The sequence below is a fragment of the Acinonyx jubatus genome, chromosome C1, assembly GCF_027475565.1.
Source record: "Acinonyx jubatus isolate Ajub_Pintada_27869175 chromosome C1, VMU_Ajub_asm_v1.0, whole genome shotgun sequence".
NCBI classification, from domain to species: Eukaryota; Metazoa; Chordata; class Mammalia; order Carnivora; family Felidae; genus Acinonyx; species Acinonyx jubatus.
Genome location: NC_069381.1, coordinates 134,995,549 through 135,021,359, shown reverse-complemented (window position 1 = coordinate 135,021,359; position 25,811 = coordinate 134,995,549). Strand labels below are relative to the sequence as shown.

At 36.0% G+C, this 25,811-nt stretch overlaps 1 long non-coding RNA gene across 1 annotated transcript in view; it reads left to right on the top strand.

The window, feature by feature from the left end:
* The window catches only part of LOC113598233 (uncharacterized), a 284,359-nt gene that overhangs the window by 126,905 nt on the left and 131,643 nt on the right, over positions 1-25,811 (top strand). The window contains exon 2 of the long non-coding RNA XR_003418885.2: positions 22,373-22,399. This is a non-coding gene — a long non-coding RNA (uncharacterized LOC113598233). The remainder of the gene's footprint in view (positions 1-22,372; positions 22,400-25,811) is intronic.

The window sequence follows — 25,811 nt, the reverse complement described above, 5'->3', positions numbered from 1 at the left end:
CAGATGTTTTTTGTTTGTTTGTTTGTTTGTTTGTTTTAGAGAGAGAAAGAGAGCATAAGCGGGGAGGAGCAGAGAGAGAAGGAGACAAGAATCCCAAGCAGGTTCCTCACTGTCAGTGCAGAACCCGATGCGGGGCTTACTCACTAACTGCGAGATCATGACCTGAGCTGAAATCAAGAGTTGTACCTTTAACTGACTAAGCCACCCAGGTGCCCCCGTAGATGGGTCTTAACGGAAACGATGTCAGTCTATATTATGATCTTGGAAATAAATGGCTATAAAAGACGTGCATTTTTAAAATTTATTTATTTATTTTTAGAGAGAGAGCAGAGGAGGGGCAGAGAGAGAGGGAGAGAGAGAGAATCCCCTATAGGCTCTGCACTGTAAGCACAGAGCCCGACCTGGAGCTCAAACTCACAAACTGTGAAATCATGACCTGAGCCTAAATCAAGAGTCTGACACTCAACCAACTGAGCCACCCAGGAGCCTCAAAAGATAGACATTTTTTTTTTTTACAAAAAAGATAAATGAATGTGGTAGGAAGCAAAGAACATCTCGGAGGAAAACATAAATCTATGCCTTTAAGAATTTGTAAAAGAAGAAGATAGCATGTGTTTTAACAAGGAGTGAAGGCATAGACACAGGAATAAGAATTACATGTTGGTAAAAACGCTGTTTTGATTAGTGGAAGGTATCTACTAAGAGAAAAGACCACTTGGAGGATATTGAAAATCAAGAGGTGTTTAGATTTCACGAAATTAGATATAAGACATCATGAATTTTTCCCTAGAAGAATATCACGTTGAAATTGACTTCTAAGAAGGGAAAACTGGTGATGAAGAGAGGCAGATAAAAGAAAAAAATTTTAATAAACACCATGTTTGAGCATAATTATTGACTGAACATGAGGTTAGCTAAAGGGAAAAAGTAAAAAGCATTTAATGTTTAGAATTTTAATTGACCAGGAATTTGGTGATATAATTTGGCAGTTATATGGAAATTGATAAAAACAAAAAATCTGGAATATGTTTAGTTTGGCAGTGGTTTGTTGTGGCAAAAAATACACTTCAAATTTGCAATGCCTTTATTGAAATTTACTACGCATTGATTATTGATTTGCTTATTTACCCCCATATTATTTGAGAAATAATTCAAAGCAACCGATAAAGATATGATACATGAAATATACTATTTAGCTGGTGTGGTGTAAATAAACATAACTAAATTTCATATACATTCTCTTCAAGGAATTTATAAATAAAATGAAGATATTTAGAAAGTATTTGCAAGTGTTTACATTTCAGGCAAAATGACAAAGGTAATTAATATGCTATCTAACATATACTATCTACAACTATCTGACTACAGCTATCTAACATATACTATCTGACAACATGTTGTATATCAGATATTCAATATAATTTTTTTAACTACCAGTACATGGCAGGTATCATGTATATCATGTCAGGCAATGAATATAAAATGTCATTACAAACTGAAGCAGTTCCTGCCCTCATGCACCTTCCAGTCCTACAGGGGAGACCAATATCAAATACCATATTCACTATTTTTAAGATGCATTTTTCTTCCATTTTGGCGTCTCTGAAATTGGGATGTATCTTATAATTCATAGTCTTGAAATTATAACTGGTGGTGTTTTCTCTTTCTTGGTGAGTGCTTGCAATAACAGTGTGTCTTAAAATGATGATATTTTTTTTAATAAAGTGAACTACAGTAAACATAAAATAAATATAAAATGTTTATTTTTTTAAGTTTAATTATTTATTGAGAGAGAGAGAGAGAGAGAGAGGTAGAGAGAGAATACCAAGCAGGCTTCGTGCTGTCAGTAGAGAGCCTGATGCAGGGCTCAGTCTCATGAACTGTGAGATCATGACCTGAGCCGAAATCAAGAGTCAGACACCTAAGTGACTGAGTCACCCAGGTGCCCCAAATGTAACGAAGTGCATTGTTCCCACTCCTTATTTTATGGGATCAAACCTTGTAGTAACAGGAAGAAAGGGACTGTGAGAGAAATCGGAAAGAAGGAAGAGCCCTTTTGTGGCCTGAAGGAACCCAGAATATTGAAGTAGTTAAGGGGGAGTCAGTGAGGCTGAGAGCAGAAAACAATGAGGACCCTGTTTCTAGAAGAATCTGGAAAAACTGGGAAAGTACAGACATTCCAGGGTCTTGTAGGGTAAATTAAGCATTTGTTTTTTTTTTTTTCTTTAGAGAAATGGGAAGTTCCTGAAGTGTCTTGATTTATGGGCTAATATGATAATCTTTGTGTTCAGTCAATGTGTGTGGAGAAATTAATGGAATTAATGAAGAAAAAAGAGGGAATAGCAGTGGAAAATGACAATAGATGAGAAGAGTTTAGCAACAAACAAGCAAAACACCTCCATAAGGATTAGTTACACCCTGCTTTGAGTTATAGATGGACATTTACCAACAAAGTGTATAAAATTGAAATTTGCTATTCCTCCAGAATTTTGTAACTATATATTTGACACTGGGTCATCAAGGTGTCAAGTGGCAATAAAAATAGATATAGCACCAGTTCTGAAAGAGATTACTGAAAGAGAATGCCCATGCAAACTAATGTGTAAACAAAAATGTAGGTAAGGCATGCTTTTGGATTTTCCAAGCGTGTTTCCATATAATTGGACAAAGATGACAGGACCAAAGTAAATTCGTTACCTACTGTCACTTAAAAAAAAATGATGGAGTACACAATATAGTCATAATGGCGTAAGAATTTTTGGCATTGGGAATGAGTAAAAATAGTATTTCACATTTTTTTTTGACATTTAACCTTACTATGTGCCTGGTATGGATTTAGAACTTTGCTTGGATTTTGTTATGTAATTCTCCCAGTATCCTAGGCAGTAGGAACTGCTATAGTGTCTTTTTTGCATATCAATAAACCCCATCACATAGTTAATCATAATAAATCCTGAGTTCTGGAATTGACCCCAGGTAGTCTGACTTTCCAGTTTCTAAAACTCTGCTTACCAGATGAGACATATGGCTACAGCAGCTGAAACTCATCCTTTACATAGTACATATTTACTACATATCTACTTTGTTCTGGTCCTAGCAGTAGGAATAGAATCACAACTTTTGAGGAGACAAAGTACCTGGTAAGAATCCCCCCATGTAATTCTTCATCCCGACTCTTGTAGATTTCAGTCATTTACCTTTAGTTTTGCTGTAAGGCTTTGGATTGTGGTGCCATGTAACAACGTGATTCTAATTTAAGTAGCATGTATTACCCTCTTAATGTTACTATATATATTCTGTTTTATAATGCAATTGACTGAGGAAGGTTGTGTTTTGTCTCATTTTTTAGCCAGCAAAAATATACACCCCTTACTTTTCCAGACTCTAGAGCAACATCAAATTAATTTAAAGTGTGTTTCATTTTGTTTAGTTTCTTTGAAACTCTCTTCTTGCTGTTAATAATAATAATTACTCTTTCTTAGCTCTCCGATCAGCTAGTAAATTTCACCAGTTGATCAAATTGGGCAAATGGGATGAAATAGAAATCTTAGTTACGTTTGTACTACTTAAAGTCCTACCATAAAGTAGTGTTCCTTTCAGCTCTGTTAGCTTATACTGTGTGAAAAATTATGCCCTCCTTGCACCATTGCTGTATAATACATGTATGAAAAAACAAAAAGCCTGAAGTCCTAGTAGAATTATCTGGAGTGCCAGTATAGTTAGCATAGGCTTTCTATGTATTTCCAATATTTTAAACGTTGAAAACTTACCAGTGCAAAGAAAAATTGCAGAGTATTGCTTTGAATTATAGAAGAATGTTCTACGAAATCTCCAACGCTAAGTATAAAATATAACAAATTCTAAGAAAAGAGTGGCAAACAGGAAGGAAAATGACATATTTAATATTAGGCTGGTGCTGAGATAGATCCTTGTCCTCATATTATGAAGAATTAAAGTACATTTTTACATACGTGTGATAATGCAAAAATCATGTTGCTGGTTATTGCGGCCACAATGCATCGAGATACATATGGATTTAGAATGCCTTTATTGTAAAAACGGTGCAGCTCATGCTTCCTTTGTATGGCTTCGTTGGGTATAGCCTTTGAGTATTTCATTCCAAGAGTTCTGATACATTGTGGTGATCCTTCCACTTTCTCTCAACCATGTCCACTTGGTATCAACATCTGGTTTGGAGTAAAGCTGTTGTCCATGGCTCTTCAACTGCAGAAATAACTATTTTCTTTTTTCTTTTTTAAAATGTATTTATTTTGAGAGAGAGAGAGAGACAGAGAGCACAAGCATGGGAGGGGCAGAGAGAAGGAGAGTGAGAATCCCAAGCAGCCTCCGCACTGTCAGCACAGAGCCCAATGTGGGGCTTGAACTCACAAACTGAGATCATTACTTGAGCCGAAACCAAGAGTTGGATACTTAACTGACTGAGCCACCCAGATGCCCCAGAAATAACTGTTTTCTGTTCAGATGGTAACATAAGACTTAAAAATCTTATTGGTTCAAAATGTATTTATTGAGGGACTCGTGGTGGCTCTGTCAGTTAAGCATCTGACTTAGGTCAGGTCATGATCTCATGGTTCATGACTTCAAGCCCCACATTGGGCTTCCTGCCGACAGTGCGGAGCTCGCTGTGGATCCTCTGTCCCCTTCTCTTTCTGCCCCTCCTCTCTCATTCTCTCTCTCAAATTAAATAAACTTTTTTTAAAAAAAGATATATTTATTGATCACCAACTGATTGTCAATCACTGTCTGTCCCATGTACTCACAATATATCAGTGAACAAAATGGACAACCCCTGTTCTCCAGGAGTTTATACTCTAGTGGGACTACACAGTAAAGGAAGAAACAACAAATTAATGTGTAGGATATCAAATGGCATTACAATCTATAAAGTGCTATAAAGAAAAATAAATTAAGAGGATGGAGAGCTAGAGGCAGAAGGCTAATATTTTATATACTGATTTACATAAAGACCACTCAGATATGGTGGCATTTAGATAAAAACTTGCATGTGGTATGATATGTATATAGAAAGAGGAAGATCTTTCAGGCAAAATAAATCAATACAGTCAAGATTCTATAGATTTTTTCTAACAATAACATTTACCTGGTTTTTTATGTCAAGTGTATGAGAAATACTTTTTTTATCCTATGAAATCTTATACTGTGAAGTGAAAAAAAAAGATTTTTTTAGTGAGAAAATTCTGTTTCTGGTACGTATGGCTAGAGATAGCCTAAGAAGAGATGGTGTACTCTGTAGCCAGAGGCCTCAGTTCAAATCCTGTTTCAGACACTCACTAGCTGTGTAAATATATAATAGGTAAATATATAATAGGACTGTGTTATATATTTATAATAGGACTAATAGCCAACACAAACATGAACCTTATTCTTCTAGCCATTGGTGAAATCAGGAGGAAGGGAGATGAATTGATAACACTCATTGAATCATATACCAGACCAATAAAATTGACCAAATATCATAATTAAGATGATTCTTGGAATCATTTACATGGATCCAACTCAGATTGACCCTTGGTTTGAAGGAGCTAATAGTATACCAAGAACATGGGTCAATGACCGGTCTTTGCTAACTTTTTAAAAAGAAATATGGCACAAAGTTTATATATTGTGCTTATTTGAAAATTTGCTCCATTCATTTGACACTATGCTGCTGATCCAGAGACTATGTAACAGGGGTGTGCTCAATGTAGACAATGCTTATATTTCCTCAGTTCCTTGTTTAGCAGCTTTTAAAAGAGTACATTTTTGACCAATTATGGCAATTTGGCTCATCTATCTCACATATCATCTTTAATTCACAAATTAAAGATCCTGGAAATAATCACAAGTCCTTGGGAATCATCAGAGCCTTCTCTGTCAATTAGCAAAGTTTGTACAGTGAAAGGATTTCAAATGATGCAATACTTTACTTAGTTTCATCTAAAAAGTTACACATATGCAACTGGACATTGAAAAAAAATGAACTACTCAATCATGCATCCAAACATGCAAACACATAATACTAGGTTGAACTCAAAGCCAAATTTGAGGTTCCTAAGTTAAAATTCTTTTTTACATTCTGAAACAAGTTTCTGGTTGAAATAGTATATATTTTGTGGTTGGAGGTGATGGTTGGTGTCACCAAAAAAAAGAAAAAAAAAAGACCTTTTTAATTGATATGCTAATTTTCACAATAAAAAGTATTCCCCCTCCCACTTGGGTCATTGAAAGCTGGTTGAAAGTGCTCTAAAAGAAGTTAACTATTTTTATTTTGAAAATTTATCATTGTTATGTGTGCATTATAACAAATCACATGGTAGAGAAGGATTTTAATGAAAAGCAATCTTCCAATTATTTTTTTCTTATTCCCATCCTCAATCTCCAGGGCCAATTTTTCTATTTCCATTATCATTCTTCTGTAGGTTATCTTCCTAACACTAGGTATGTTTATATGACCATTTCTTAATTTCCAACTTAAGAAAATGTCTGTTGACTTCCTAAGAAAGGCAAGATTTATCTCATTCTATTTCATCTTCCCTCCCCCAACTTCCTCCCAAAGTTGGACAGTTTTATCATTACTTTGAGAACTTCCATCCATTACCTTGTAACTCGGAATGATTTACATATACCTCTACTTATTGAACCATCAATTCCAGTCAGTATTTTAACTACTCTTCTCTCCATCTTTCCTCTTCCTCATTTTTTCTGATCTACTTTAACTTATCAAGCTGGTTAATGCATTCTCTTCTTCACACACAAGTAATTATTGCATGTTTTGTCCGTGGGCTGATTTTTAAAGTTGTAAACCAATTTACAATGTCTACATTATTATGACCATGTGAATATTATTCACTGCCAGAAGAAATAGGATGAAATTTCCTTCCTTTAAGGCCTAATGCCATGATTCTGGGAACACTTAAAGAAAAAAAAAAGCATTTCTAGGATCAAAGTCACCTAGATTCTTATTTTCTGCATACCATTCAAGTGCTCAGAATCATGGTACATTTTATTTGGGCTTACATTTGGACCATAGTATTTTGTCATTTGTTCATCTTCTTGGAAACTTTGTCTTTCTCTGTGTGTATTTACCAAAATCTCAAAATTTCCATCTTTTTGTGAATATTAGCTTTCTTGAATTCCTCCCCCCACCATTTGTGTTTGTTTGTTTGTTTGTGTGTTTTTTATGGAGGCCTCTTTCCTGAGGCTCCAACTTGGACTAACTCATTTTTAGACCTGACAAATAAGCTATCAGCCCAGACTTGCATTGAAGGATTGCCTGAGTTATAGTCTCCATTGCTGAGATCAAATGTTTTCCCTTTTAGTATTATAAGATATTTTTTTTCTGGAACACATATGAAAATAACTGTCAAAGAAAGGATACATGCAAGGTAAGTTTTTGGAAGCCCTCTCTGTTTGAAATGTCTTTATTTAGCTCTCACATTTGAGTAACATTTTGTTGTGACCTAGAGTTCTAAGTCAAAAATATGTTTTCTCCTACAATTCTTTATTCTTTTATAATATGGTATTGCTGAGGTGAATTCCAGTTCCAATCTCAATTTTATTTATTTTAAAAAGGCATTTTATTTATTTGGAAAATTGTACTAGCTCTATCCTTAGAATTCCTAAATTTTCACAACGATATTTGAAAAACGATATTTCCTTGCGTACTGGGCACTTGAATTATCAAAATCTGTTAAATCTAAAGACTTCTGACTTAAATTCTCTGCTGTTATCCTTCTAATAATTGGATAATTTCTTTGCAGCTTTTTTCTCAACTTTGTTTTTCTAGAGCTCTTTTTTAGTAGGACATTTATGCTCTGTGACTACCTTTTTCTCTCACATTTTTTTAATGTTTATTTTGAGAGAGAGAGAGAGCACGGGTGAAGGAGGAGCAGAGAGAGAGGCAGACACAATCCAAAGTGGGCTCCAGGCTCTGAGCTGTCAGCACAGAGACTGATGTGGAGCTGGAACTTATGATCCACGAGATCATGAGGGATGCTTAACTGACTGAGCCACTCAAAGCATCCCTCTCACATCTTTTGTTAATCTGTCATACACAGAACATCTAGCTGAGTTCTATAGGGTCAGAACACCCCTTCCCCTCCTTTTCCTCCTCCTTGTTTGTTTGTTTGTTTGTTTGTTTTGAAAGCAAGCTAGTAAGCATGTGCCCAGGGGAGGGGCAGAGAGAGAAAGGGAGAAGAATCTCAAGGCTCCACACCCAACAGAGCCCAACGTGGGGCTCCATCCCAGGACCTTGAGATCATGACAAAATCAAATCGGAGGGTTAACCAACTCAGCCACTTTGGCACATCTCTCCTCCTTTTTTCAATTGAATCTTTAATCTCTAATCACCTAAGCACACTAATTGTATTCTTTAATATTTTTGCTTTCCTTTTACATAGCATCATGTTTTTGTTACATTGACCTAATGTCACCTCTGATTTCTCTGTTTTACAAGAAAGGATTTTGTTTTCTCTTCTTTCGTTTACTGAATTACTCATTACCTTTTTTAGCTCCATAATCATCTTTTCTGTTTATCTTGGTATTTCTCTTTGATGCTGTTGATTTTGCATCACCTGATGATCTTATTTGCCTGTTCATATTTAAGAAGAAAGAATGGTTAGGGGATATAGGTTTCTTGGGCAAATTTACAGACCTGCAAATAGTTCTTTTCATGTACATCACTTGAATAAGCAGTAAGATTTGTTCATATGAGTACGGTGGATCATTAGGCTTATCATAGATTTATGAAGCCAAGTTCTAGGTATGCTATTACACATCACGTGTCAGAACAATCAGAGCTGTATTCAGGGCTTCAATATACACATCAGCCTTACTGTTTCTCTCTCCAGATATCTCATTTAATTTCTTTCATAAACAATGTCCTGGGATTGTTGTTTTTGTTTGTTTGTTTGTTTTGTTTTTCCCCCCATAAACACAAATGCTGGGCTACCTTGTAGCAGTATGGCTTGGCATATTATCTAAAATAATCACTCTTATATGATCATTCTCCTTCCGTGTCATTTGGGCCTCTAAGCCCAAAGCCATTTCAGTGGTCTGATGGAAACACGATTCTCATCTCCCAGGGAGGAGAGACTTTTGATAGCAAATTCTGCTCTGCTCATTGATTTACACACTTCTACTTTCAGTCTCCTAAACCTTGCTGAAATAGCTATGATGATATTGATAACCACCTGTCCTATTTGGTTCTCTAGGTTTATTAATTTTACGTGATCCATGTCGTTTTTATTCAGAAAGCCCTCAAGAGGAAAAGGGGATTAATTCATTTTCTCACTATTTCATCTTGAATTGGAAGTCAAGAAGAAATATGCAAATTCTCAGGTTTCTAAAAGGTCATCATCTTGAAATAAATAAATATTAATGACATGCACATTTAAAATTAATAACAATGAAACATTTGTTTCTTTTTCCTAAGAGAATTATAAAAAGTTATCTTAAAGCTCTTGTGAACAAATGATAAATTTTAAGAGAAGGCAAACAAGCAGAAATTCCCCTGTAAGGTTTTTCAAGACTGAGATATGACCATAACCAATGAGTGGACATGATATTTGAAGCTCAAAGGCTGAGTCATGTTTCATAGTTAGAATATGAGGATCCTAAAGATGAACTAAATGAGAAAGAGAAAGAGAGAGCGTGTGTGTGTGTGTGTGTGTGTGTGTGTATTCCCCTTTCTTTTGGAAACTAAAGATACTTTCCTTGTTTCATGGCAAAGATTTAGCCAGGATTATGGGATTTATGAGAGAAAGAGTTTTATTATTTTACAGGAAGCTTTTTATCTGAATCATCAGTATATAGCTTGTTACTTATCAGTTCTGTCATCCTGGGATCTTTTTCCACCAGAATTTATAATACGATAGCTCTTATTCCTAAAGGGATATGAAAAGTGCCACTTAGTGAGCTGCTTCTGTGCCACCAAATACTATTTGGATTTCCATTTTTACATTGTAGTGAAAAGGGCCATTAACTCTTCATTGAGAACTCATTTGGTACACAGGTATTAATTTAATTATTCTTTTATTGGAAGCATGGTTGAAGGCAGTTACAAAGTTACTGATTTGACTTATTTCTGGTAGTTGCATATATCTGATATTTTATTAATATAAAAAATGAATTATGAGTGGTATCATAACACACTATATTGTATTATTTTATAATTAAGCTATAAATTCATTCTTATTTTAGTAGTGATAATATGAGAAATTATTGCTAAAGGTCATGGTCCATAATAAAAGATACACATATTCTTTCAAACAACTTACACATATGCCAAGATTTTATGATAATTTTCTCATTTTGACTACTTAAATGTATAATGGAAGTTATTGGTATCTGTTCCTCAAGAAGATCCAGAATTGCGATATTATGAAGTGCATGTACAAAGTGATTTCTAAATACAGGTTATTAAAATGTCAGATGAAACAAATCCTCCGTATTTATAAGTGTGTATTTTCTCTGGAAATCATGCTTGTAAACAATGTGCACTTTCCAGGGAGTCAGCAATTTGGGGCTTCCTTTTGCACAAGTACAGTGAAGATGAAGCATCCCACACTGTACATTCCTCGTCTAAGCTGTGATATAAGCTAGACAGGAAATCTGTGACCCCAAATTAGGGTGTATATGTTCAGTTATTGTAGATATATGGTGATTAGTTTGCCCCATGGCAACAATTTAAGGTTTTGCCAGTTTTTCCAATTGCATTTCACTTCTTAGAATTTATGTCAAAAGTCGAAGGTCATGATTTTCAGCTATTAATCTTTCCTGTCTGGAAAAAACAATCCAAGTGTGTTTAGCTGGAAGAGCTGCCTCAAGCTGTTGACTGTGCAGGACTAAACTTTCAAATGTTGCAGTTTATGTAACCAATCCCCCATACTTAAATTTCAATGACAGATCTTTTTATTTTGTTTATCACCAAATGACAACGCGAACATGTCATGATACGGCTTTAGACATGCTGTGTGGTCATATGAAGCAGTATTTCTAAATTGATTTTTTGGCCCAGGTCTCTCAAAACTCTTTAAAAGCATTTCATTGTTATAAAGTCTCTCAAAACTTACTTCAAGCATCTTATTGTTAGATGCAACTAGGGAGAGAAAAAATAAGCTTTTTATTTACATAAGGATGAGAGTAAATCACTTTGTCTTCTTGATTATCAGTTGTTTGGTTAATCAGAAAAGCTATGTTATTACAGTATTTTTTGTAGGCAGCAGTTTAGGAGAAAAACTGCAAATGGTGTCATGGTGAAATGTGTTACTGGAAATTGAAATTCCAATGTTAAAATTAGACAGACATTTTATGTGTTTATCATATTAGAATAATTAAGTTTCTGCTGCAGATTAGAATGTAAACTTTTAGCAAAAGTATACTCTTGCTATATTTTGGTAACACAAATGTTATTATGAAAGCACTGTAGGGTTTTGGGCTTTTCTGGATAATTATGAGTAAATGATCATTTTGTAATGAAATCATCCTCGGCTTGTGACTCTCAACTGATTTTTCCATCTGGTGTTTGTCATGTAAAGAGGTCCATTCAGCAGTATTAAGCAGTTTGAAAAAATACCAACCAAACTTCTGTATTTACAGAAGGTCCTCATTCAACGTGGTGTTTCCAGATTTCTCTCTCTCATATTTATATTCTCTCTGTCTCTCTCTCTGGAGGGCATTTTCTTCATAGGAGAGCATAAAGAACGTTGGCATTTCATTCCTACTTCACCTAAAAAGTTGAGTTAGTCCAATCATTTTCTATCTATTCCTCATTTATCTTACATAGAAAATATAGGGTTGCCTGGGTGGCTCATTCGATTAAGTGTCCAACTTGTGCTCCAGTCATGATCTCATGGTCTGTGGGTTCGAGCCCCAAGTTGGGCTCTGTGCTGACAGGCTCAGAGCCTGGTCCCTACTTCAAATTCTGTGTGTCCCCCTCTCTCTTCACCTCTTCCCCACTCTCTCTCTCTCTCTCTCAAAAATAAATAAACATTAAAAAATTAAAATAAATATAAATACTGCTTTAAACAGATTTGTTACTTGGGTAATGTTGAGGTCTGCAAAAAAAATAAAGGAGATCCAACCATAGGACATTTATTTCTTAATCTCAATTTCTAAATTATTATCTGATAATAATCATTTGATTACAATAAACTTGTTCCTTCTACCTCTACCACCAACGTGCCCTTTTGAATCAAGCCCCCTCTTTATCCACACGATTAAGTGCGAATTATCTAGTTCAGCCATATATGAGAATTCTCTGTAAAGCTTTCCCATGTATGAGTCACCCATTTCATAGTTGAAATATGCACAGGTCCAGTATTCCAGAAAGTTTCCAGGATTTTTTTTAAGAAAAGAAAAGAAAACAAACAAAAACGTCATTGAGTTACGTGTTCAAAACTGTGTTCTGTCACATTTTTCCTTGCTAGGTGTTTCCACTTGCCAGACCTGTTCACCTTCAGATGCATCTGCCCTCCCCTGCTTGCCCTGTTTTATCTTGCAGCAGAACCCTACTCCTGCAAGATGGGTTTCTTAGCTGACTTTTGGCTGGGTTTTGCCATCTGAAGCACACTGCGAGTGTGGAGGGCAGGAGTGGAGAATGTGGAGTGATAACAATGTCTTCCCCAGTTGACACCATCTCTTCTGGAAGATCCCAAAATGGTTTCCGTGTCCTCCACATGAACATGTCTTTGAGTTCCAGTAAAATGACTGGCCCGTTGTCCCTCAAGTGTAGACGCCTGGCGTTACTAATGCACAGTTCACTTTCCCATTCTGGTCTGGGGTGGTGCACCTCTTCCCTGCTCTCGGGCCAGAGCCTACACCCCACCATCTGGCTTTTGAGGTCAGACACCCTGGCACTGTGACTCTAAGGAGGGGAGGGAAGGGAGGCATCCATGAGCATTGAGGTTTGTGTGAGACTGGTACAAGCCAGACTCCTTATGAACAACTCTGGAAAAAGGGGCCACCAGTACCAAGGGGCTCCCAGGTGCACCACCCTTGTAGAGCTCCCAAAATCTTATGAGATCCAGCTTCCTCTGGGGAGCATGGCAGGGGCTACAGCACCTTAGAGTCTGATTTTACCATTTTCTGAGCCATCCCTGACATGCAGCACATTCTAGCCCATTCCCCACTGCCCCTCTTCCAGGACCTGCACTTACTCCTCCCACACATACCCAAAGTCACAGAGTAAACCCTGCAGGCTCCAACCATGCCTTGTTTACTTTCATGGAAAACTCCACATTCCTCCCGCATGGATCAAGGCCCCCTCACCAACCCTCCAGCATCACCCATAAAAGAAAAACAATTTTTTAATGTTTATTTATTTTTGAGAGCGAGAGAGAGAGACAGAGCGTGAGCAGGGGTGGGGCAGGGAGGGAGGGAGGCACAGAATCTGTAGCAGGCTTCAGGCTCTGAACTGTCAGCACAGAGCCCAATGGGGGGGCTCCAACTAGGGGCTTAAACTCACGGACCACAAGATCATGACCTGAGCTTAAGTCGGACATTTGACTGAGCCAGCCACCCAGGTGCCCCAAGAAAAACATTTTTATAATGAATTAAAAAGTTTTTTGTTATAGAAAACAATTAGTCCTCAACATCTGTTCTTGTTAAGTTCCCTGTAAAATAGTAAGCTTACATTCCATACTGTTTCTCGTGAGCAGGAAATCACTACGCTTTTGGTCCAAGATAATCTTTGGGTTTCTTCGTTCAGTTTACTCTGGTCGTCTGTAACCATCTTCTAAATGATGTCACCAAATACCTGCTTGGAATTTCCTTTGTTTTAGCTACCCAAAATAGTTCTTCTTTTGCTCACTGGATCTTACCAGACACAGGCGTCCACTTATATTCCCAGATGATGTGCAGGAGAAAAAGATTTTACCGTGTATTTAACTCTGCCTATATGCTGTAACATCATATGCTTTTCATTCCAGTGGAAGAGCCCCAGTAAATAGGATAACTAAATAACGTGTGTGATATATTGGAGAGTAGTATGTGCAAGAGATAGAAAGAGAGCACAGGAAGTGAATAGAAAGTGGGATTAATTTTAAAAATGTTCATGGCAAAATTAAATTACACAAAACTCTGTCTCATGAGGGTTTTCCTTAGCTGAGTCTTTTCCAGCACTGGGGTGGTACCTGGCACAAACCAATTCTCAAAAAACATTAACTTGAAGATATGAATATAAAGAAGAGAGTTATGTGTATGGACTAGAGTCATTGGCAGTAGTTTTATGGAAGAAACATGATTTCATTTAGTTCTTGAAGCACAGAAAGGATTTGGAAAACATTACTTTTGTGTAACTGCTCTTAATTAAATCAATACTCTTCTCTATTCCGTATCTCATAGAACCTTGGCGGAGATGATATTAAGGCTGAACTGCATGTCTCTTCCTATTCCAACATCGCTTAGAAAGTAATGATTTATTTGCAAGTTGAATATATTTGTGTCCATGTATATGTATGTAAAAGTAAAGGGGAAGTGAAATTCTCCTATTACACATTAATCCCCCTAAATTCAATACTGCTATTTCAGTTACGTTTACCTCATTTTTAATTTTGCCTTATAGAAAAGTATATTTTAGATATCAGTCTGTTTCAATAAACTCAAAGTTACTTTCTAATTTGTTTGGTCTATTGAAATTTTATTTTCATTTCTTCACTCAGCAAATATCTATTGAGAGCCTACAGTGCTCTGAGGACTATTGTAATTTCTGAAGATGCCACAATGAGACATGAATGTCTCCCTTTATGGGCTTACATTTTAACCGAAGAGGTAGGGGGAGCAAGCAGGATAAAAATGTAAAATGTCTGACATGTTTAATGTTGATAAATGATAGAGAAGAGAAATGGAGCAGAGAAGCGAAGCTAGATAGGAGGTGCATGTGTGAGTGCTCCCGTTTTAGACTGGTGGGTCAAAGGCCTCAAGAAGAGGAGAAGGTTTCAATAAAAAATGTGATGCAAGCAAAAGTGACCAGCCATGCATGCATATGAGGGAAGAGTGTGTCAGGTGGTAGGAACAGCAACTGTAAAGGCTGGCGGCAGGTAACACCCCAACGTGACTTAGTGCCTGGGATCACTACCTTGCTGCCAGGAGGATCTGAAGTTTGGCTTTGTTTCATTTGTATTGTTTCCTGTGGCATTATAAATCTGACTCCTATCACAGATAGCTAACATACCAGTGAAATTTCCAAAGTCAACCTGTTCTCAAATGCATTCATTCAACTTTCATGACCTTGATATTTTTTTCCATAGATTATTTTATAGGTTTTGAAAAGTGATAGGCCAAGTGGGCAAGAATTTTGCATGGGGCATTATGATCCAGAAGTTGGCATTTAAAGTCATATGCTGGAGAGAGGATGAGAAAGAGAATGTATTCAGTATTCTAATGTTAATAGAAAAGGAATGTCTCAGATATATCAAAAGCCACACTGGGAGTTTGTAAATTGCACAAGAATGAAAATATTATTTTAGGTGAATATTGGGAATCCGGAGTAAGATGGAGCTGACAGGGTGACAGGCTTTTTTTACGCAAGACATCAGCTCCAGGGAGCAATGAAGCAAGACTCCTCCCTCCTCTTCTGACTTTTCAGCTGGTGCATATGTCTGCTGATCAATGAGTTCAGAAAAGAAGAATTAAAATAAAACCAAATTCCAAAAAAAGTGATTACTCAGTGAGAGTGAAAATGCCTATGTGGAAAATATTTCAAATCAAACCCTCAGAAAACAAAAACTCTGAATTTCCAAGAAATGCTATGCATGTTGGCAGAGCAAACACAGACACACCCCAGATCTCTGAACTAACATATATGAGGTGTTAATGACCCACGGATTAACATCCACACCCGCCTTCAGCATACAGAGTGATTCAAAGGCCAGTCAGTTCCAAATACCATGGCCAATCAGGAAGCTGAAGGATTATCACTGGATGACACAAATTTAAAAGCAGCAATATGATACACTTTTGAAAGAAAATGCCTCCAAAAAACTTCTTAAGTATTCAAGTTTCATTTGGTTTTCTTTCTGAAATTTAGCAAGTACTTATAAACTAAACTGCTTTTGATTCTGTGCCTGTATCAAAGCATATTTGGTGAAGTTGCAAGAGGTATTTCAATATAAACTCCCACTTTCCTCTTCTAAAATTTTTCCTTTTGGGGCCTAGAAATTTCCGTGTCTGGTTTTATTTTTAATGGAAACTCCTTGGAAAAATGTGAAAAATCCATAGATCCAATAAATGCTTGGGAACTTTGGCATGGGGACATGGAGGTCAGCTTCCGCTGTCTTTATCAAAAATAAATGCAATTTCTATTCTTGTTATTGTTCAAAAATAGCATAATAAACCACTTCAAGGTTCCCACCAGATTAAACCTCCAGGGAGAAAAGTATGTAACAGCAACATAATCCAACAGTACGAGAAGAGTACTGAGTCAGTTGGCACATGAAAAAGTTTCATATGAAGGAGCAGGAGGAGATGGGGTCTCAACATGACAGAACTGAATCTGAACAGGAAAATCTGTCTTCCATTTTTGTCACCCCAGAACACAAAGCCAAATTGGAGTGACTTCATAGAACAACAAAATGATTAGGGCACCAAGGGCTTGATTTATGTGGAGAGATTAAAAGAGCACAGAGTAATGTATATTTTGGCTAAGTGATTGCTAAGAGGAACATGATAACAGTCTGCAAGTATGTGAAAGATGTAAACGCCTCAGGAGAGGAAGAATCCTCTGGCAGGATGCAAACGGACAGCACAAAGGACGAAGAAAATGTTTAAGTTAAAAATGAGAAGAGGGGAATATGCTCACCGTGAGAACCAACCCCATTCTTAGAAAATCAGTGAGCATCCTCACTCTTGGGACTTTTGAAATACTCCAAATAAAACCCCAGGAGGCTTACTGAAGGAGCAGGTCTTTGCTGGTGTAATACTATGGAATCAGTGATGCCTTGAGTCAAAGGAAGAAAGGAAGCACAGGTGTGCCTCTGTGTGTGTGTGTGTGTGTGTGTGTGTGTGTTTGTGTGTGTGTACCACTCACATGGTACGTGGAGTTGGAGAAGGATAGAAGAGAGGGGTCAGTTGTACTTTGAAAAATAGACAAAGAAAAAAATAAGAAAAAAGAAAAATATTTCCCAGTTTGCATTGCAATGGAGCAAATTTTAAAAGTTATGAGTAACTTTTTTTTTTTAAGGGGAAAAAAATCTATTGGATTTTGGAGATTGACCAAATATGACAATCAACTCCTGAGGTCTCGTTGCCCTTGTATGACATCACTCACAGGATGTAGGTAATTATATCTCATCCCTACTGCCCACACTTCCTAACCTCAAGGTTAGGGGGGTGGTCATAACTACTTTTTGAGCATGTTGGAATTTTGTATTTAAACGCCTCTTATCCAACCATAATATAAAATCATCTTTGAGGCAGTTTGTCTGTAACAGCCTGGAGTGGTGTTGCATCAACCTTTGTAAATGCAAAGTAAACAATATTGATTTGAAGAAATGGAGAAAAGAGGTGTTTTCATTCTCATGCCACCCTTCCCTGGACCTCTGGCTCCCTTCAACACACCACACGCAGATACCAACACATATGTTAGTATCTGAAAAGGCAACATTTACAGCCATTTTTCCCTGGGGAAAAAATGGGGAGAATCTTCCACAGAATTAATAATAGGTTGGGAGACAGACGGTGAAAAGGAGAATTTTCTCTCTCTCTGCCCCACCCCCTAGAGTTTTGCAGCTAACCAACAGGAAGGCTGTTTACCTCTAGCAGTAGGTCAAGTGCACAGCCCTCTGCACAGCCAGCACTCTGTGGAGTGACCACATGCTCCAGCTGCCATCCTCGTGAGACTGAGCACATCTGCTTGGAGATGTTTTCAGCATTCCCTGACCTGGGGCATGGGAACCTCAGAACATTTCCTAACCCAGGTCTCATTAGCTTGATACAATTAGATTACTGAAGAATGCAGTTGACGAAAGGCACATATTATTTATAATTTCCATTAGCAGTAAAAATTGTTCCAGACAAAATTTCATAAGGCCATCTCATGTCATTTGTCACACGATTAATCTCACCAAGGGGTTGGGGTGGGGGGAGGGAGATGGCATAAAAGAATTATAGGAAATCTTTCTATGCCAAGTATTTGATGTAAGAGGTTTTTTTTTTTTTTAATTTTCTTTCTTTTAGACAGGAACTATTACTACTCTTGGTTTAGTAAGATGTGTGTGTGTGTGTGTGTGTGTGTGTGTGTGTGTGTGTGTGTGTTTTGGTTAATGTGTACAGTTTTTGGAAAATATATATGATAAAAATTATAAAATATTATTTTTCAACTTGTGAACTTTTCTGAGAATGCGTTCAGGGATAAGTGATTACTGGGTTGACGTTTACAGTTTAGGGTCTGAACTGTCATTAACAGCACTTAAAAGTAACACATTGGTTGAAGTGGGAGGTACGTTGGGGACTAGGTGGGAAGAGGTAGTTTCCAGTATCATTTATCTCTGTCAGGTCCTCATGTTCAGTCCTTGCAGAAGACCCCAAAAAATCTTCCCTGTAATTCAGTTTTCCCACTTGTATATTTAGGTGATTGCATCAAATGAACATTAAGAATCCAGGTAGATCTACAGTCATTTAATTAGTTGGCTAATGATTAGAGGAGATGAGTACAATTTGTTGTTTGAAAACTTTATAAAGTTTTATAAAAAACTTATATAAAGTATACATGAAGTTATAGATATTTATATATATTATATTATATATATACATGTATATACTTAAGATAGACTAATATATTGCAAAATGGATTTTTAGATTCTTTTTAGGGGAAAACAGAAAAAAATAAACATTCTTTTTCAATATGTATAGCAAATAAACAGCGTATTAAATGGACAAAATGAACTTCCTCTCTTATAGCTTTTTTCTCCTCTTCTTTGCCTTTACTGCACACTTACGAGAGGATTAGTCATTAAAGGATTCTAAGCAGGGTAAAAAGAAAGAACATGTTCTTTTTTGCTGGAATGATCCAAGAAGACTCTTCAGTCATGCCACTGCAGTGTTCTGAGGAAGATATCCAAGCTAGTTAGGACTTTAATAAAATATGTTTATATGGAATTCAGAGGTCACAAAATCGTTCATTCTCAATTCTATGATTCTCTCTAATAGAGGGCCCAGATTTATGTATTTTCCATTTATAGACTTCCATATCATAGTTTTTGAGGTGATGCTTACACTAAGCATATGGATTATTCTTTGATACAGAAAAAGAACATCCAATTAGGTTTCATTTTGCTTTATGTTTTAACAATCCTTCAATTAAATAAGGACATTCTACTATGAAACAAATTGTTATGATGGCTGGTAAATTTTAATATTGTAAAATACAAACAATTATTCTACATCATGGGTTCAAACACATTAATTAATTAATTAATTAATTAATTAATTAATTAATTTATTATTCATTAGTTCACTCATTTACTCACTAATTTAATAGACACTTATTAAGCAAATACAATTCGCAGATACTCTTGGGAATAAGGATACAGCAGTTGTGTAGGTAGGTGCTGTGATGAGATACACTGGGGGCTCTGGGAATCCAAAATTAAGTCACTTAACCTTATTTTTAATATTAGGAGGAATCTTCCATGGGGTGCTGCTTTTAAGCTGAGATTTAACAAATAATCAAATTATGAGGGCAGTTGCTTTTGCCATCTATGATCATTTTCAAACTAAAATGTATAATAAAAGTTCTATGCCTCGCCATTGTAAATTGTAATGATCTCTTTCAATCTCTTTATCGTATTTGCTCACCTAAATTCTTTATTTTTTTAAATGTGTATTTATTTTTAAGAGAGAGAGAGAGAGAGAGAGAGAGAGAGAGAGAGAGAGAGAGAACAAGTGGGGGAGGGGCAGAGAGAGAGAGAGAGAAACACAGAATCTGAAGCAGGCCCCACGCTATTAGCGCAGAGCCCAAGCTGGGGCTTAAACCTATGAACCGTGAGATCATGACCTGAGCCAAACTCAGACACTTAACTGACTGAGCCACCCAGATGTCCCTAAATTCTTTCTTTTTAATAAACATGATTATACACTAAGTGCTGATTCATTTCTAAACAATATTCTACAAAACTATGAATCTCTTCTCAGTTATCTGTTTTCATAAACTTATAAAAGCATAAAGTCCAAACACCTATATTTGAAATGATTTCAAATGATAGAAAATCCATTCTACATCCAGTGTTATTCATTTACAGCTTCATACAATTTTATAGTAGTCGCTGCTTTTCTAAGCAGTCATGATCTACATTGAATTTTTTAAAAAAATATGTTAGAATTAGAATAAAGAATAACTTAGACCTAACTTTCCAGAGCCACAAATTGTCCAATTTCATGAGATTTGATGGGAAGTACACAAACTATAGAATAAGTTAGATCCAGATTTGAGTTGTTAGATTCTGCATCTTTTGAATGAAAAAAATATTACCCATTTTTATTTATTTTTTGTTTTATTGTTATTTTTAAAAATAATTTATTGTTGTTAGCCAACATACATTGTATACAATGTAGTCTTGGTTCGGAAGTAGATTCCCGTGATTCATCACTTACAGTATCCCAACAAGTGCCCTCCTCAATGCCCATCTCCCATTTCCCTGCAGCCCTACCCCCGCCACATCCCCATCAACCCTCAGTTTGTTCTGTGTATTCAAGAGTCTCTTATGGCTTGCCTCCTTCTCTGTTTGTAACTTATTTTTCCTTCTTTTCCCCTGTGGTCTTCTGTTGGGTTTCTCTAATTCCACATATGTGTGAAAACATATGATATCTGCCTTTTTCTGACTGACTTATTTCACTTAGCTTAATACCCTGTGGTTCCATCCACGTTGTTGCCAATGGCAAGATTTTATTCATTTTCATCACCAATAGTATTCCATTGTATATGTGCATATATACATACATATATACAATGTATATATATGTATATATACATACCACATCTTCTTTATCCATTCATCAGTTGATGGACATTTGGGCTCTTCCCGTAATTTGGCTCTTGTTGATGTGCCACTATAAACATTGGGGTACATGTGTCCCTATGAATCAGCACTCTGTATCCTTTGGATAAATTCCTAGTAGTGCTATTGCTGGGTCATAGAGTAAGTCTATTTTTTTAAATTTTCTGAGTAAGCTCCACACTGTTTTACATAGTGGCTGCACCAGTTTGCATTCCTCCCAACAGTGCAAGAAGGTTCCCCTTTCTCCACATCCTCACAACATCTGTTGTTTCCTGAGTTGTTGAATTTAGCCACTCTGACTGGTGTGAGGTAGTATCTTAATGTGGTTTTGATTTGTATTTCCCTGATGATGAGCAATGTTGAGCATCTTTTCACGTGTCTGTTGCCTATCTGGGTGTCTTCTTTGGAAAAGTGTCTATTCATGTCTTCTGCCCATTTCTTCACTGGGTTATTTGTTTTTGGGGTGTTGAGTTTGGTAAGTTCTTTATATATTTTTGATACTAACCTTTTATTCAATATGTCATTTGCAAATATCTTCTCCCATTATGTTGGTTGCTTCTTAGTTTTGTTGATTGTTTCCTTTGCTATGCTCAATTTTTTTCTTGATCAGGTCCCAGGAGTTCATTTTTGCTTTTATTTCCCTTGCCTTCAGAGACATGCCAAGAAGTTGCTGTGGCCAATGTCAAAGAAGTTGTTGCCTGTTTTCTCCTCTAGGATTTTGATGGTTTCCTGTCACATGTTTAGGTCTTTCATCCATTTTGAAGTTATTTTTGTGTTTGGTGTAAGAAAGTGGTCCAGTTTCATTATTCTGCATGATTCTGCATTTTAAAATATTAGCTACCTAGGATAAGCTATTTTACTTCTTTAGAACTCTTTGACTTGCAAGTTTGGAGATCATAATAACTCATATGTATTGAACTAGTTTGTTGACAGTATCTTCCACAGTTATGGGTACATTGTAAGCATTCAAAGAATAAAGTTATGTTGTAGAAATGACTTAAGAGCTGGGGTAATGATTTTGTAAGTCAGTATTTATTAAGATAAAAGTTAAAGTTTAATCCATAAAGGGATATAGTACCAATGCTATTTTTTTCATGGCATAACTTTTGCTGTTTAATTTGGACAAGCTGAAATTAACACAATTTCAACTGCAACCCTTATGTTTTAGGGATATGTAGAGGAAGGGAGTTCAACATTAACTTTAACTGGAAATTAACTGTTAAATCTGAACAAGCCAAGTGAAATTAAATATGAAATCTCGAAGTATTTCTGCCTCTTGAAACTGAAATTGCATGCATTTTCTATTTTAAAAAGTTAAGTATTTCACTGGTAATGTCTTTATTTTGTATTTGTTACAGACAATTTCATCATCCAGAAGACTACTGGTAAGTTCAACCAATTTCCTACTGATTTAGTCAAATATGGATTCAGGTATTGGTCTATTATTATCTTTTTATCTATTCATTCTATTACTGGGCATAAAATTATTAGTATTTTTCTTGGTGAATAAGAATGCTTGAATTTGGAATTGTTAACATTATGGGACAGTGAAATAAGAAATATTAAATACATATCAGTGGGTTCCAATAAACTTGTCTCAAAAATGCAATAAAAATTCAGCATTAAAAAGGAATTTTAAATCTCTTTCACATGAATATTACTGTCATTCTCAAAAATTTCCTCTCACAAGACTATTTTTCCATCAATATGACCAATATTTCCATGTTTATGTTTTGTTTTCCTCACTGATCCTTGTTTTCTATATGAGAAACAATTTTGATATCTATTTTCATTACCTCCTATCAAATTAAGTCCATATCATCCCAGTGTGAGATAATGAGATAGGTTAAGAACAAGTTTGTCAATTCTGTGTGCAGTCAGTAAAAATGGCTGTCCTGGAGGTCAGATGTGGCCTTAAACGGTAGCAGAGGAGGCCGACTCAGAAGTGTAGGTAAAGGATGTCTAGCTTTTGACAGGTAAGTGTATGGGAGATTCTTCTAAAACTTTGTGATAACTGACCAATTGAAGGTTCATCTACAAATGATTTGAGACAATTATTAGTATTTTTTAAAGTGATATCCTTGGTTAGGAGTTTTTATGCCATTCACAGTTTATTTTGAATGAATGCAGAACAATTTTCCTTTTTTAGTCTTAATTAACTTTTTCTATACAATTGGGAATTGATAAAATGTGAGGAATCAATTTGGAGTTGGGTGTTCTGGATCATGAGTAGCACCTGAGTACCTGGAATCTAGGACAAGAAGTTTGGTAGTACAGATACAGCATCAGCATGCTAGCACATTCCCAGAAGGGAGGGAAGCCAGGAGGCAGGTGGGAGCAGGCCAGAAGAGGTGCAAGGGCAAAAGATCAACATATAGCACAAGGTTTGGCACATGGTAGGTACCTAATAAATGTTTACTAAATGAATAACCATGAAAGCTTGCTGACAGGTTTGATAGACACAGGTTAAAAAGGAAAAATGAGGAAAGAAATTCTATGTTTATCTGAAGGTAGATATGGGGATAGGAAAAAAAAAGGAAAGATGTTAAGCAGTGGGGAGAACATGGCAAAACCAGATTGGACTCACCTTCTATCAGAGGTCCTTTCAAGGATCCACTTTTCTACTGAAGTAAATACTTAGTTGCCTCTCTTCACTCTTTTGTCGTTACTACTTGTCATCTAGTAAGAAAGCTCTTCTCATTGAGTTTAAAGTTATTGATCTATTCTCACTGAGGCATTACTCATTAAGGACCTCATCCTAAGATGAATGGAGCCAAACAACATTGTTTATGATCTCACTTTATTTCATTATAAGGCATGTAGATAACAAAGATGGAGTAGGAAAAGCTAGATTAGGACATACACCTACTCATATGGGCTTAGCTAAAAATCTCTAAGAAATGCATTTATCTTTTTTATATGTGTTTGCCTTCTACCATTTAGCATTCAGAACAGTGTTTATGAATAACCTCCTGAACTGAATCAATTAGAAAATGTAAGCAGGAAAACTTAGGATATTATACTGTTTCTTATATAATGTCTCAATTTAGGAGCAGATAAGAGATCAGATTTGTCCATATGGTTGATCTACGTTGCTGAAATTCACAGGCTGTCTGCTTTCTCCATGTAAACACATTTGTAAACCTCTTCAGTAGCAGGAACTTTACTTGAATTAACCAATTTATGACCTCTGAAATTCTCTTAGTAGGATTTTAGGAACTTCCCAATCTTTGATTTTTCCTTTCAAGGTATTACTTTCAAAATCTCCTTTCAGACATTATTTAAGTTAATTCTATAGAATCATAAAAGTAAATAGGGAGTGCCTGGATGGCTCAGTCAGTTAAGCATCCAATTCTTGATCTCAGCTCAGGTCTTGATCTCAGAGTGCTGAGTTCAAGTCCCAAGTTAGGTTCTATGCTGAGTGTGAAGCTTACTACAAAAAGAAAGAAGAAAAGAAAAGAAAAGAAAAGAAAAGAAAAGAAAAGAAAAGAAAAGAAAAGAAAGAAAAGAAAGGGAGGAAAAGGTAAATAGTAGATTATACTAATTAGGCAAAAAGAATAAGAATCCTTAGATAAACTTTCAGATTTTATTTGAAAACACAAATATGATCCACATGAGCTCACCACCCTTCCTACATTGAGATAAGGTGATATAGTTTGTTTCTGTGCTATTGTGATGTGAAGGGAGATTGCAAAGGTTCCAGAAGTCTGATGGAATATCCCCTTAGTCCTCCTAACATGGAAGCAAAGATACTTCAAAGCATGGATCTGTGTCTTCCATTGCTGTGTGCACATTTATTTTCCTATCTGGATGAGAGCTCACTATGTTGTAGGAAGTGCTTTAACTTGGACAGTGAGAACCATGCTCTGATCCTGACACAAAATAGCCAAGTTCCTTTAATCAAGTTTTTTGGCTTTCTAAGCATTTACTGTCAGATAAAGATGTTCAATGAAAGGCCTGTCTCCTCCCCTAAATATCTAATATTCTAATATATGCTATCATGTGAATAATTTTTTCCTTACATACTGAAACATAGCTAGAGTTCCATGATCAATACTTCTTGAGCTAAAGGATTCAAAAATATATGCTGATATAACTGTCCTCACAGGTAATATAATTTGTCCTTAAAAACACGATATAGGTCTCCAGACCATGAAGATATTACATCATGGACATCATCCCAAAATGTATGCTTTAAAAGGATCATTGTTAATGTTCTCAAAAACTTACTCACAGTGTTATATTCCTAAGGAGGTTTGATGATCCTGACACATCTAGTGGTTTAAATCTTCAAATATGTTAACGATATGTATATGTATATAAAACATTCATTTGTGATTCCTGGCTGAATAAATCAAGTAATTGTAATCTTTTAGCATTGGGAACATTTTGATCATCTCACACTGTAACAGAGACTGAGGAGTTGAAATTAAGAATCATAAAATGCAGAATAAAATTATAAAGACCTTCTTGTAATACAAAATTCATGGAAACAAAACTCTAATTTCCTGATGGATATATTATATTAATGTAATGGATACCTCAGTGTAGTTAAATTGCATTAAATGGTTATTAATGCTTGAATAAACTTCAAGGAAGTGGGTACTGGTTGAAATGGGATAATATTTTGTTCTGCTAAATTATACGTTAATTGGTATTTCCTCTCTTGTAAAAGGACCTAAAGGGTTTAATAAAATATGTGGTAGAAACATTATTTTTTTCTTGAGATATTAAGTCAAGAGTTTAACTGGAAGTGTTTCAAACCTTTCCCAGAAAATTCTTCAGTATTTTTGATGA